Below are 12,163 nucleotides of genomic sequence, written 5' to 3'. Positions count from 1 at the left end.
AAAGTATAAATAGAGAGTTTAGGCTTAGAGCTAAGTAAGTTTTTAGGAGAGGAAAAGTTTTGAGGGAACAAAACTGAAAGTGCAAATTTTTTGTTGGATCTTTGAATGTCAATGTATTGTAATTGGTCGTAACCTAGAAGGCCTCATAGCTGGGAATGTATGAATATATTTTGATGAATCAATAAAATTATTTTCCTCTTCTCCTCCTTTGGTTTTTGTCCACTTGTGTTTGCTTCCGTTGTGTTAACACTTGCAGGGTGGTTTGGATAGTTGGGTGTACCCTTGGCCCTAGTTATTCATCCCTTTTTCCTACGTCAGTTGGTATCAGAGCTTGAGGTTTGTCCTTGTGTAGATTGGATCATGTAGAACCCTGATTTGGATTTGGTTGTAGGGTGGCAGATCTATGGATTTGACCTATAACTTGCAGAGGGTTACGATCTTGCAGGAACCTGATTTGTAAAGATGGTTCATGGTAGAGGAAATAATATTGATAATGCTATATTGGATCAGTTGAGACAAATTGCAGCTAGATTAGATGCTATGGAAATAGCCTAGAGGAGAGGAGCACATCTTGATGATGTAAGTGATGATGAAGCAGTAGCACCAAACCATAATCCAGAACCTAAAGAAAACCAAGATGAAGCAAGATTGTTGGGAGTATTGACTAGAGAAAATTCAAAGCCTACTATAGAAGTTGTTCCTTATGATGGAAAATTGGATACCAATGTTGTGCTGGATTGGATCTCTGATATGGAGAAGTTTTTTGAGTATGAAAACACTCCTGATAATAGAAAGGTGAAGATTGCAGTCACTAGGTTGAAAGGTCATGCATCACTATGGTGGGAGCACTTGCAAATTGATAGACAAAGGAGAGGAAAGGAGAAGATCAGAACTTGGCCAAAGATGGTGAACAAGGTAAAGAACAAATTCCTTCCTGCTGATTACCAAGTTAGCTTGTTGAGAAAGATGCAAAATTTGAAACAAAAAGACATTACTATAAAAGAGTATACTAAGGAATTCTATAGATTAGACATCAGATTTGGACATGTGCATGATGACGTTGAAAAAATTGCAAGGTACATTAATGGATTAAGATCTAGAATACAAGATGAAATAAGTTTTGTGATGCTAGAAAGTGTAGAAGAAGCATATCGATATGCCTTGAAAGCTGAGGAGATCTTGACAAAGAAGCATGAACAAAGACAAAGAGGTAGAGGTGGTAGATTCCAGAGAGGTAGAGGTAGATCTGATGGAGAAAGTGGTAGATCTAAAAGTTCTGTGCAGGATAAAGGTAAATCTAAATGGAAGAATAATGACAAAGAAAAGACTGAATGGAAAAGTGGTAATTTTTACCAAGGAGGCACTAATTATTACCAAGGAAGAGGTAATTCTTATTCTAGAGGTGGATTTCATGGTAATTGTTTTAGAGGTGGCAAAGAAGGGCATAGATCCTTTGAATGTAGATCTTCTGAAGGTGGGCGGAATAATAGAAATGTTGTGATACAAGAAGATGATGAGGGTTCACCAAGTGGACTTGAGGCTAGAGAAAATTTGATTGTGAGAAGAACCTTATGTAATAAGGGAAGTGATGAGGAACTTGTTTCAAGGAGAAGACTTTTCAAGATAAGATGTAAGATGGCTGGAAAATGCTATAAAGTGATCATTGATAGTGGAAGTTCTACAAATTTTGCATCGAAAGAGCTGGTTACAAAATTGTAGTTGGAGAGGCTCAAAAATCCCAAACCTTATCATGTTTCATGGATCAAAGATGAGCATAAGATATTGGTAAGTGAGCAATGCCTTGTGAAGTTCAAAATTGGACATTACTTTGATGAAGTTTTGTGTGATATTATGCCCATGGATTGTTGTAATATTTTGTTGGGTAGACCTTGGTAATCTGATATATATGCTGTAAATGATGGAAGATTGAATCAATATACTCTTTGGGTAAATGGGAAGAAACAAACATTGTTGCCTTTGATTGAAGTTCTACATGAGGTTAATTGTACTGCTATAAAAATTTGCATGGTTAATGGGAAACAATTTGAAAAAGAAGTGAAAAAGAATCAAGTTTGTTTTGCTATAATTCAAAGAAAATCAAGTTTTGTCAATGGAGACCAAGTGCCAGAAAACAATGTTAACTGAGTGCCAGTCAGTGGTGATTGAGTGACAGATGGTAGTATTGACCAAGTGTCAAGAGAAATTGCAAAGTTTCTAAATAAGTATAAAGACATTATTGCTGAAGATATGCCTGATGGTTTACCTCCAATAAGAATTATAAGTCATTGTATGAATTTGATTCCTGGAGCTAGTTTTCCAAACAAAGCACCATATAGATTGACACTTGCAGAGAATGAAGAACTTAACAAACAAGTGTGTGAATTGTTGTAGAAAGGTTTGATCAGAGAAAGCTTGAGTCCATTTTTTGTACCTACTATATTAGCACCTAAAAAGAATGGAGAATGGAGAAATTGTACTGATTCCAGAGCCATTAACAAGATAAAAGTGAAATATAGGTCCCCTATGCCAAGGATGGATGACATAATGGATTGTTTGAGTGGAGCAAATTATTTTACCAAGATTGATTTGAAGAGTGGCTATCATTAGATTGGAATTAGAGAAGGTGATGAATTGAAGACTACTTTCAAGACAAAAGATGGTTTGTATGAATGGTTAGTTATGCCTTTTGGTTTGACTAATGCACCTAGTACTTTCATGAGGTTGATGAATGACGTTTTGAAAATATTTTTCGGTAAATTTGTGATTTTTTATTTGGATGATATTCTGATATTCAGCAAGACTAAGGAAGAACATCTTGAGCATATTAGGCAAGTATTGTAGAGGTTGAAAGAGAAAAAGTTGATGATTAATCTAAAAAAGTGTTCTTTTATGCAAGAGGAGATTGTGTATTTGAGATTTGTGATTTCATCTAATGGTTTGAAGATGGATCCTAAAAAGGTTAAAGCAATTTTGGAATGGCCTACACCTGAGAATGTGAGTGAGGTAAGATCATTTCATGGTTTGGCTAGTTTTTACAGAAAGTTGATAAAGAATTTTAGTGATGTTTGTAATGCTATGACTGAAACAATGAGGGGACATAAAAAGGAATTCAAGTGGACGCATGGAGCTGATAAGAGTTTTAAGACTTTGAAACAAAAGGTTTCTAAATTACCTGTATTGACTTTACCTGATTTCAGCAAAGTATTTCAAGTTGAATGTGATGCAAGTGGAAATGCAATAGGAGCTGTATTAAGTCAAGAAGGTAAGCATGTTGCTTTCTTTAGTGAAAAGTTGAATGATGCTAAAAGGAAATATTTTGTGTATGATGAAGAATTTTATGCCCTTGTTCAAGCATTGAAGAAATGGAGACATTATTTGATGCCTAAGGAGTTTGTGTTTTACATTGATCATAAAGCTTTACAATACTTGGGAATTCAACGTAAATTGAATCAAAGATATATGAAGTGGGTTGAGTATTTGAAAATTTTTACATTTGTGATCAAGCATAAGAGTGGAGTTACTAAAAAAATTTCTGATGCATTGAGTAGAAGATGTTCTTTGTTGACTAAAATAAAGGTTGAAGTTCTTCGTTTTGATGAGATGAAAGAGTTATATGATGCTGATTCGGATTTTTCTGAGGCGTGGAGAAAGCATAGAGCACCAAATCTGATAGATCACATAAGTAAGTATGTTGAGTATTTCATTCAAGAAGGTATGTTGTTCAAAGGCATTTAGTTGTGTATTCCTAGAAGTCCTATGAGGTTGAATTTGATTAAGGAAAAGCATAGTGGTGGATTAGCTGGACATTTTGGAATTGATAAGACATTGAGTTTGCTGAAAGAGAAATATTATTGGCCACAAATGTATAAGGATGTTCAAAAAATTTTAAATATTTGTGGGTTTTGTCAAGTTGGAAAGGGAGTGGTTCAAAATACTAGTTTATATACACCTATTACTGTTTCTGAGAAACCTTGAACTGACATCAGTATAGATTTTGTTCTTGGATTGCCTAAACAGTGAAAGGGTATGATTTCATATTTGTTGTAGCGGACAGATTTTCTAGGATGGCTCATTTCATACCATATAAGAAGACATCAGATGTTGAGCATGTTGCTGAACTTTTATTTAAAGAGATTTTGAGATTGCATGGATTACCAAGAAGCATTATTTCAGATAGAGACAGTAAGTTTGTTGGTTATTTTTGGAAGACTTTGTGGAAGAAGATGGGTACTAAATTAAAGTTTAGTTCTACATTCCATCCACAAAAAGATGGATAGATAGAGGTTGTGAATAGAAGCTTGGGTAATTTACTGAGATGTTTAGTTGGGAATAAGCCAAGTAATTGGGAGATGGTATTGTCACAAGCTGAATTTGCATATAATAGTTTTGTAAATAGGAGTACAAGGAAGACACCTTTTGAGATTGTTACTGGAATGCATCCTAGAGGTATATCAGATTTGAGAGATGTTGTTGGTGAAGAAAAGAAAAGCATTGCAGGAGAAGAATTTGTTGACTTTATGAAGTTCTTGCATAAAGAAGTGAAGTTGAGGTTGGAACAAAGAAATCAAAAGTATAAGGAGAATGCTGATTAGTCTAGAAGACACCATGATTTTCAAGTTGGTGATGAGGTGATGGTTCATCTAAAGAAAGGAAGATTCCTAGTTGGAACATATAGCAAGCTGAAGATGAAGAAATTTGGATCTTGTAAGATTTTGAAGAAGTTTGACAGTGGTAATGCTTATGAAGTTGAGTTACTTGATGACATGGATATATCTCCTATATTTAACATTGTTGATTTGTATAAGTATCACAAGTCAGAGGATGAAGTTGTTATACCAGATGATTATCCTAAGAAACAGATTGAGGAAGTTGAACAAATATTGGATCAGAGAATTGGCAAGAGTAAAAGAGGAAAAGAGGAAAAGATTACTATGAATATTTAGTGAAGTGGAAGAACAAACCTATTGAAGATGCTTCATGGATTTCTCAATTTGAGTTGGATTTAGCTCAAGTTGGGACATCTCAATGATTCAGGAGAATCATTTCTTCCAACCCCAATTGTCTGATGCAGGAGCATCCTAGGTTGCCTTGTTATCCTACTCATTTTTGCTCATTTTGTAGCACCCTTCAAGTGTTGAGTTACTATAGCACTCTTCATGTGCCAAGTTACTATAGCACTCTTCAGGTGCTAAGTTACTATAGCACTCTTCATGTGCCGAGTTATTGTAGCAGTCTTCAAGTGTCGAGTTCCTATAGCACTCTTCAGGTGCCGAGTTACTGTAGCACTCTTCAAGTGCCGAGTTACTGTAGCACCCTTCAAGTGCCAACTTTTTGTAGTACTCTTCAGGTGCCAAGTTATCATAGCACTTTTCAGGTGCTGAGTTATTGTAGCACTCTTCATGTGTCAAGTTCCTATCACACTCTTCATGTGCCGAGTTCCTATAGCACTCTTCATGTGCTGATTTATTGTAGCATTCCTTCATGTGCCAAGTTACCCAGTGGATGTCGGGTGATTCTTCATGTGCTGAGATACCCAGTGTATGCCGAGTGTCATTATTTGGACATGATTTTGCAAGCTAACCCGTGAGATTTATTTCATTCGTGACATTTATGTTAAGATCTTTTCTTGGGATGAGTCCAAACCGTTGTTGGGTTGGCCCTCCTCTTATGTAATGTTCTAAAATGTTCTGTAAGCCATTTTGGTAAGTATAAATAGAGAGTTTAGGCTTAGAGCTAAGTATGTTTTTAGAAGAGGAAAATTTTTGAGGGAGCAAAACTAAAAGTGTGAATTTGTTGTTGGATCTTTGAATGTGAATGTATTGTAATTTGTTGTAACCCAGAAGGCCTCACAACTGGGCATGTATGGAGATATTTTGATGAATCAATAGAAGTATTTTCCTCTTCTACTCCTTTGGTTGATGTCCACTTGTGCTTTCTTTTGTTGTGTTAAATCTTGCAGGGTGGTTTGGATAGCTGGTTGTACCCTTGGCCCTAGTTATTCATCCCTTTTGCCTGCATGATGAACTAACTTAGTTATCAGTAATAATGGCTATAAATTTCTATATGGAATTGGCATGGGTTTTTGTTAATGACAACCATATAAATCTTCATAGAATACTAATAATATTCCAAACTACTTGAGTATTGATCTCCAATAGGTAATGCCAACAACCTCCCCTTTAGCATTGATGGAAAATACTTGAGATCATTGAAATTTGAATGTGGTCAACCTTGAAATTTTCAATTTCAAATTAGAACATAAATTTTAAAATTCTCCTTACAATACCCTAGTAAACATGGTTTCACCATTTTGGAGGAAGAGGTTTGGGGTACCCGTGAAATAGTAATTTTTTTCTATTTTGGGTGACACAAGGAAAGAAACTTCAAAAGTAATGATTTATCATTGTTTTAGACAACTAAGGATTAAAGGACTGCCAAGTAGAAATCTTTGTAGGATTGCACATATGGACACAAGGTGATTGCGAAGTAGAAAATTTTGTTGTTTCAAAGATATACTTGGGAGAGGAGTGCAAAGTAGAAACTTTTACAATTTTGGAAGGGGAAGATGAACCATATAGAAAAGTTTTGAAAAAAATATTAATAAATACTTCAAGGGGTAAAATAAGTTATTTTATGTACATTAGATATGAGTCATTGATGGAAGAATATTTGAAATTACTGATAAGTGAGATAAAGAAGTGGCCACATGTGAAAAATGTCTAAAATCATAAATAAAGAATTAAAAGGTGAATAAAGGAAACAAGTAATTTAAAGCAAGAATCCATTATCTATGAAATACCATTTCAAGTTGTAGAAGGATTTGGAGAACAAGGAAAGGATCTATGAAACTACATTGTCAAGCCTCAAGAAACCATAAGTTGGATTCTCTCTTTGAACTTGAATTGTTACTAAAATGACACCAATGAAAAAAGGTACTTCTAAGAAGGAAGTGACTATTAAGAAAGAAAAAGGTGAAAAAATAGAAAAAACCATATAGAAGACAATCATAGAGTTATGTAATGCCTTGCCTAGAGATCCTTGGAAGACAAGGATAAAACATGCACCAAATAATTTTTTTAAAGATAACTTACTTAAAAATAGCATAAAGTAACCAAGTGAAAGAGTGAAGCATCAAAACAAGGTGATCAGAATATGGAACAAAGAAAGACTCATATGTTCACCTACACCAATGGAAGTCTTATAACTATTTCCAAAGTTCTCCAAGATCTAAACCGTAACTTACAAACCAAAGATCACACAAACCATGAGAATATACTAATGGGATGTTCTCATTCAATCCCAACGTACGAGCTCCTAGCATAGTCAGAAATACAAGTCCATTTCTACTAATCATATCATAATCAAGAATCACAAGCAGAGACTAAAAATGGTCATGTGAGAAATGGTCCTTCCATATGAGAAAATAGCTAACAACATGATAAAAATGTATAGGAAAAGGTATAAAAATATGAAACCTCCACGACGAGGAGTACCAAATCCACATAAATTGAGGAATGATCACTCAAGAGCATAAAAGAGATCAAATACACCTAACATATAATCCATAGCATCTAATGTAATCATGGAGAAAGAAACATCACAATGAACATACATGTGCATAAATCCAAAATCACAAGAAGGAAAGCACTAGAAATGAAGCCAAACTAACAACAACCATGCTCATTTCCTCCCATCCATAATAGCATCATGAGACCTCAAAGGCCTTAGCCATCCCCTGATCATTAATTTCAAATTTCCAACAATATAGTTGGAGTTGTATCATGAGATCATTCTTAATACTTTCAATAACAATGTAAGGGAAAAGTACACCTAATCATGTTAATCTATCAATAGAAATACTATCCAAAGAAATGGTAAGGAATCTCATCGAAACCATAAGATACAACATCAGAATAAGGAATGCATCAAGTAACAACTACTATCATCTAAACATGATATCAAATATATCCAAAGTAAAACATAAATCACAAGGAAACATACTCTAGATGTACCAAAGTACCAAGTGGATATTGAGCATCAGCCTCAAACTAGAAATAGACCATCTTTGTACACTAATCCCTAGTAGTGGTGTAGGTAGCTACACCTCCCAACCATGTGGAACTCATAGGTCCATTCCCACCATGCTGATGGAGATAATGATCTGACCATGATCACACAACATAGTCAATCATGCTAACACTCACAAAAAATAATATAGAGGATTGAAACCAAGATCATGAGATAATGCAATGCATTAGGTCCTGATTAGACACTCTATGGGTCTACTATGTAGGGACTATAGTGGAGAATAATATTGCTTGCTACTTCCAAGCTAAACCTAGTGTGGAAACTCTCTCAAGGTACTCCCTTGGAGGCTATCAAACTAGCATAGAAACACTCTCAAGGTACTCCCTTGGAGGCCATCTCTTAGTGTCCATGGATTAAACCACAAGATACTTGCCCTTGAATAAAGCATACAAGCTCATACCCTAGGATCAAATCATACAGGGTATCACATTTTAATTATCTTTATTTTATTACCTAGTATATTTATTTAGTTATCACTTATTTAGAAACTTCTTTATGCCAACCAATTGGGAAATGACACCAGGTTCATGAGAGAAGCCCCTCCATTGTCTACCCTACATGCCCATTTTCATCACACAAAGAGTGCCCGAAGGAAATGCATATTCCCAACCCAACCCCAGTGAACATAACTTTACCAAAATCACCTGGGAGTTCAGGTCTCACAAGAACCAACAAATTTACACACATGTGCTCATTTTTAGGCATACCAACTACATGAAGATCATAAAAAAAAAGGCTACATGAGAATAAAAACATAAAAAATCACTCAACTGGCCTATACCTAAGAGTATAGATTCTACACAAATCCGAATGCATAATAAATCACTAAGCATCATGAACTCACTCAACCAACCTAAATTTGGGAGTATGGATTCTACACAAATCCCAATGATATACAAAATTTTAGACATGATGAGTTCACTCAATTGGCCTAAATTCAAGAGTATGGATTCAACACAAATCCTAGTGTCCATGAAATAACAACAAGGGTTTGATCAAATATAAAAGCACTAGGTATAAAATCACTCAACTGAACATATAGTCTAGAGTATGGATGTGACACACATCCCAATGCAAATATAAAGGTGCAACAGTGGTCAAATTGAAATCTTGTGGATAATCTAAATCCATGACCAACATTGTGCCAAGAAAACTTGAGAAAATTGGGTGACATACAAATCAAGGCAAAAACCTCAGAAACCCAACATTGATGAAAATCAATGAAAATGAAATCCATTCTACCCTCAAGTAAATGAACCACATAAATCAAAAAAAAATTGGACTTTGAACCTTGTATGTAAAAATGGCCAGCATAATGGCATAAAACCCTGAACCCCCATCCCAAAAAATAGGGAAATGCTATACCCGCCCAACCAAGTAGAGCTAACATCCAGAAATGGAGGGGAAAACTAGTTCTCAACCTCCTAACAAATGGATACTAAAAATAAAAGCCAAAATTGAGCTGAAATAGTAAAATAGGAGATCCTACCTAACAGCCAAAAGGAAAAATATGGGGACACTAGCAATAAAATAAAAACCTAGTAAAAACTATCGAAAGTCACAACAATCCAAGGTCTCCCTGAGCCAGATCCGTGAATAGAATTGAAGGTCATGATGATCTCACGCCCATAGCTCCCACAATGAATAGAATAGTATTTCCTCTTAAAGAGGATTTGTAATTTTCTCTCAAGTTTCTACATCAAAAAGTGAGAAGTGAGGAATAAAATTCCTTTTTGGATCTATATTCACTTTTAAAGTGAATAAAAGGATTACGGTAATTAACCAGATCACCTGGTTAAACCCTTAATCAACCCAAAAAAATAGGCTATTCCAAATAATTTGAATTTAACTATGGCAAAGCTGCCAAGAATTAAATTAAATAAGATAAAGCCCAAAATTCCCTTTAACTAATAAATAAAAATATTCCAAAATAACTTTCATGACAAATGTGAACCTCTAAATGCATAGACATGCTCATAGGTCTAATCATATAACACAAAAGAGTCTAGATTTATTAAATCACTAGAGCATTTAATTAATCAATTAAATAGAATATGTTGACCATATAAGGATTATATTGGCTGGGTAAGAGTAATTGAATGACTACTTCCATGTGTTGAAAAGAGATTGTTTTGAAGTGTAGAATTTGTAATGAAACAATCATTATTTTGTCAATGATATCAAACTTGCTACTTAATGGTGAGACAATTGCTTTTTGGTCTAAATGTTATCATTTGGTTGATTGATGAAGAGGATTTTAAAAGAGGGGATAACAAGAAAACCTAGAGAAAGGTTGAGTTATTTGGTTTATCAAAGGAGCACTAAGACAAAGTAAGACATTGATGCTATAGTATATTATTTATCTACTTAAAGTCTAGAATGAAATATTACTCAAGCAAAGACTAGAAGAAGATCAAGTAAATAAAGGTGTCTACCAAGCCTTGTTGAGCAATTAGTACAAACTGAGCTAAAAATAGTAGAAATTGACTGAATTCAATAGGTATCGAGAAAAGAAGACAAACAGTGCAAGCCAAGTGAAAGTTAGTATATGCTGAGTAAAGTTTAGTTAGTTTTGAGCATCAATAAACTTTACTATTTGTCGAGTGAACTAGTGTTGGTTGAGTAACAAAACAATATAGATGTTGAGTGACAGCAAATAATGTTAAATCAAAGATTTGACAAATCTGAGCCAGCTAATTTTCTTTCTTGAATAATGTGAAGCATGTGGAAGATGACTATGATGATTTGGTGGCATGAAATTCAAGGTAAACCATTTTTTAGGTGAATTGAAGGAAGATTATAAAGGAAGTTCCTAGAGGAACTAAAATAGAAAAGTCGGTAGATTCATTGAATCTTACCTAACCCTAAAATGGATGATTATGGTTAATCGGCAAAATATCTAAATTCTCTATTTCTAGAGATAGCTAGCTAGAAGCAAAGGTTGTCATGTGGAAGAACATAAGGAAGACAATAAGTCTAGGGTGTTGCTTCATCTAGTGGCCGAATAGAAGAGACTGTAGTTGGCATACAAAGAAAGAAGGCTTAAGGGGATGAATGCTTAAAGGGTAAACAAGCTATTAGCGTTGAAGAGTATGAGTGCCAAGTAGAATGGAGGAATGAGCCAAATATCTATAATCTACAAGTGAGTTGTAAGTTTTTATCAGATCAATCCCTTTTATTTCTTTCTAACAACTCTACCAATGTGGATAAAATCCTTTGAATTAAGGTTGACCTAACAACCCTCTGTAAATCATTTAACTAGGTGACATTCTAATGGAATGTTCTAAAGTCTTCTAATAAGACTCAATCTTGATAGGGTGATGTAAATTCTCTAACCATGTCACTTTTAATAGTGTGTATTATAACCTTTAATAGGGTTGGCCTTTATAGGGCATCACTTCAAAAGAATTAAATTAGGTAGCATGTTACTAGTGGTTTTTTTCCAAATTAGTTTTCTATGTAAAAATCCTTTTGTCAAATTGTGTGAATGTGCTTATGGTTTTTCATGTTTCTAGTTGTGCAAAGTTATTTTGACCTAGGACAATAACCTGCTAAGTTAAGGTATTGTATGATCTAATGGATGCATGCATGTTATGATTTTATGGATATGGATTTGTTAAGCCCTAAAAAGTTTTATTTGTACATCTAGACCTTGGATAATTGATTCACCCCCCTCTCAATTATTTCAAATAATTCCAACAATTGGTATTAGATCATTAGTGCTTGTGAGGAATAGTTTGAAGGTACTAAAAGCTAAAGATCAAGATGTATAGAAAGGAGGTACCCAAACTAAACAAGGAAAACCTTCCTACATGGAAATGTTTCATGAAGCTACATCTATGAGGTCTTGGAGACTATGCACAATCTACCATCACTACTGAGCATGTTGATCCTACTGATACCCTAACTATTGATGATCTAAAAAAGAAGAAAGAACACAATAAAAAATGTTAGAGCTTTCCTCTATCCTAAGCTACTTAGAGTTTTATGGCATCAAAGGATATGATACTACAAAGAAGATGTGGGATACTATAAAAACAATTAATGGAGGAGATACAAATGTTTTGAGAGACAA

This window comes from Cupressus sempervirens, chromosome 8 (genome assembly GCF_028749045.1).
Source record: "Cupressus sempervirens isolate cs-2001-9-10 chromosome 8, ASM2874904v1, whole genome shotgun sequence".
NCBI classification, from domain to species: Eukaryota; Viridiplantae; Streptophyta; class Pinopsida; order Cupressales; family Cupressaceae; genus Cupressus; species Cupressus sempervirens.
This window is presented reverse-complemented; position numbering follows the sequence as displayed.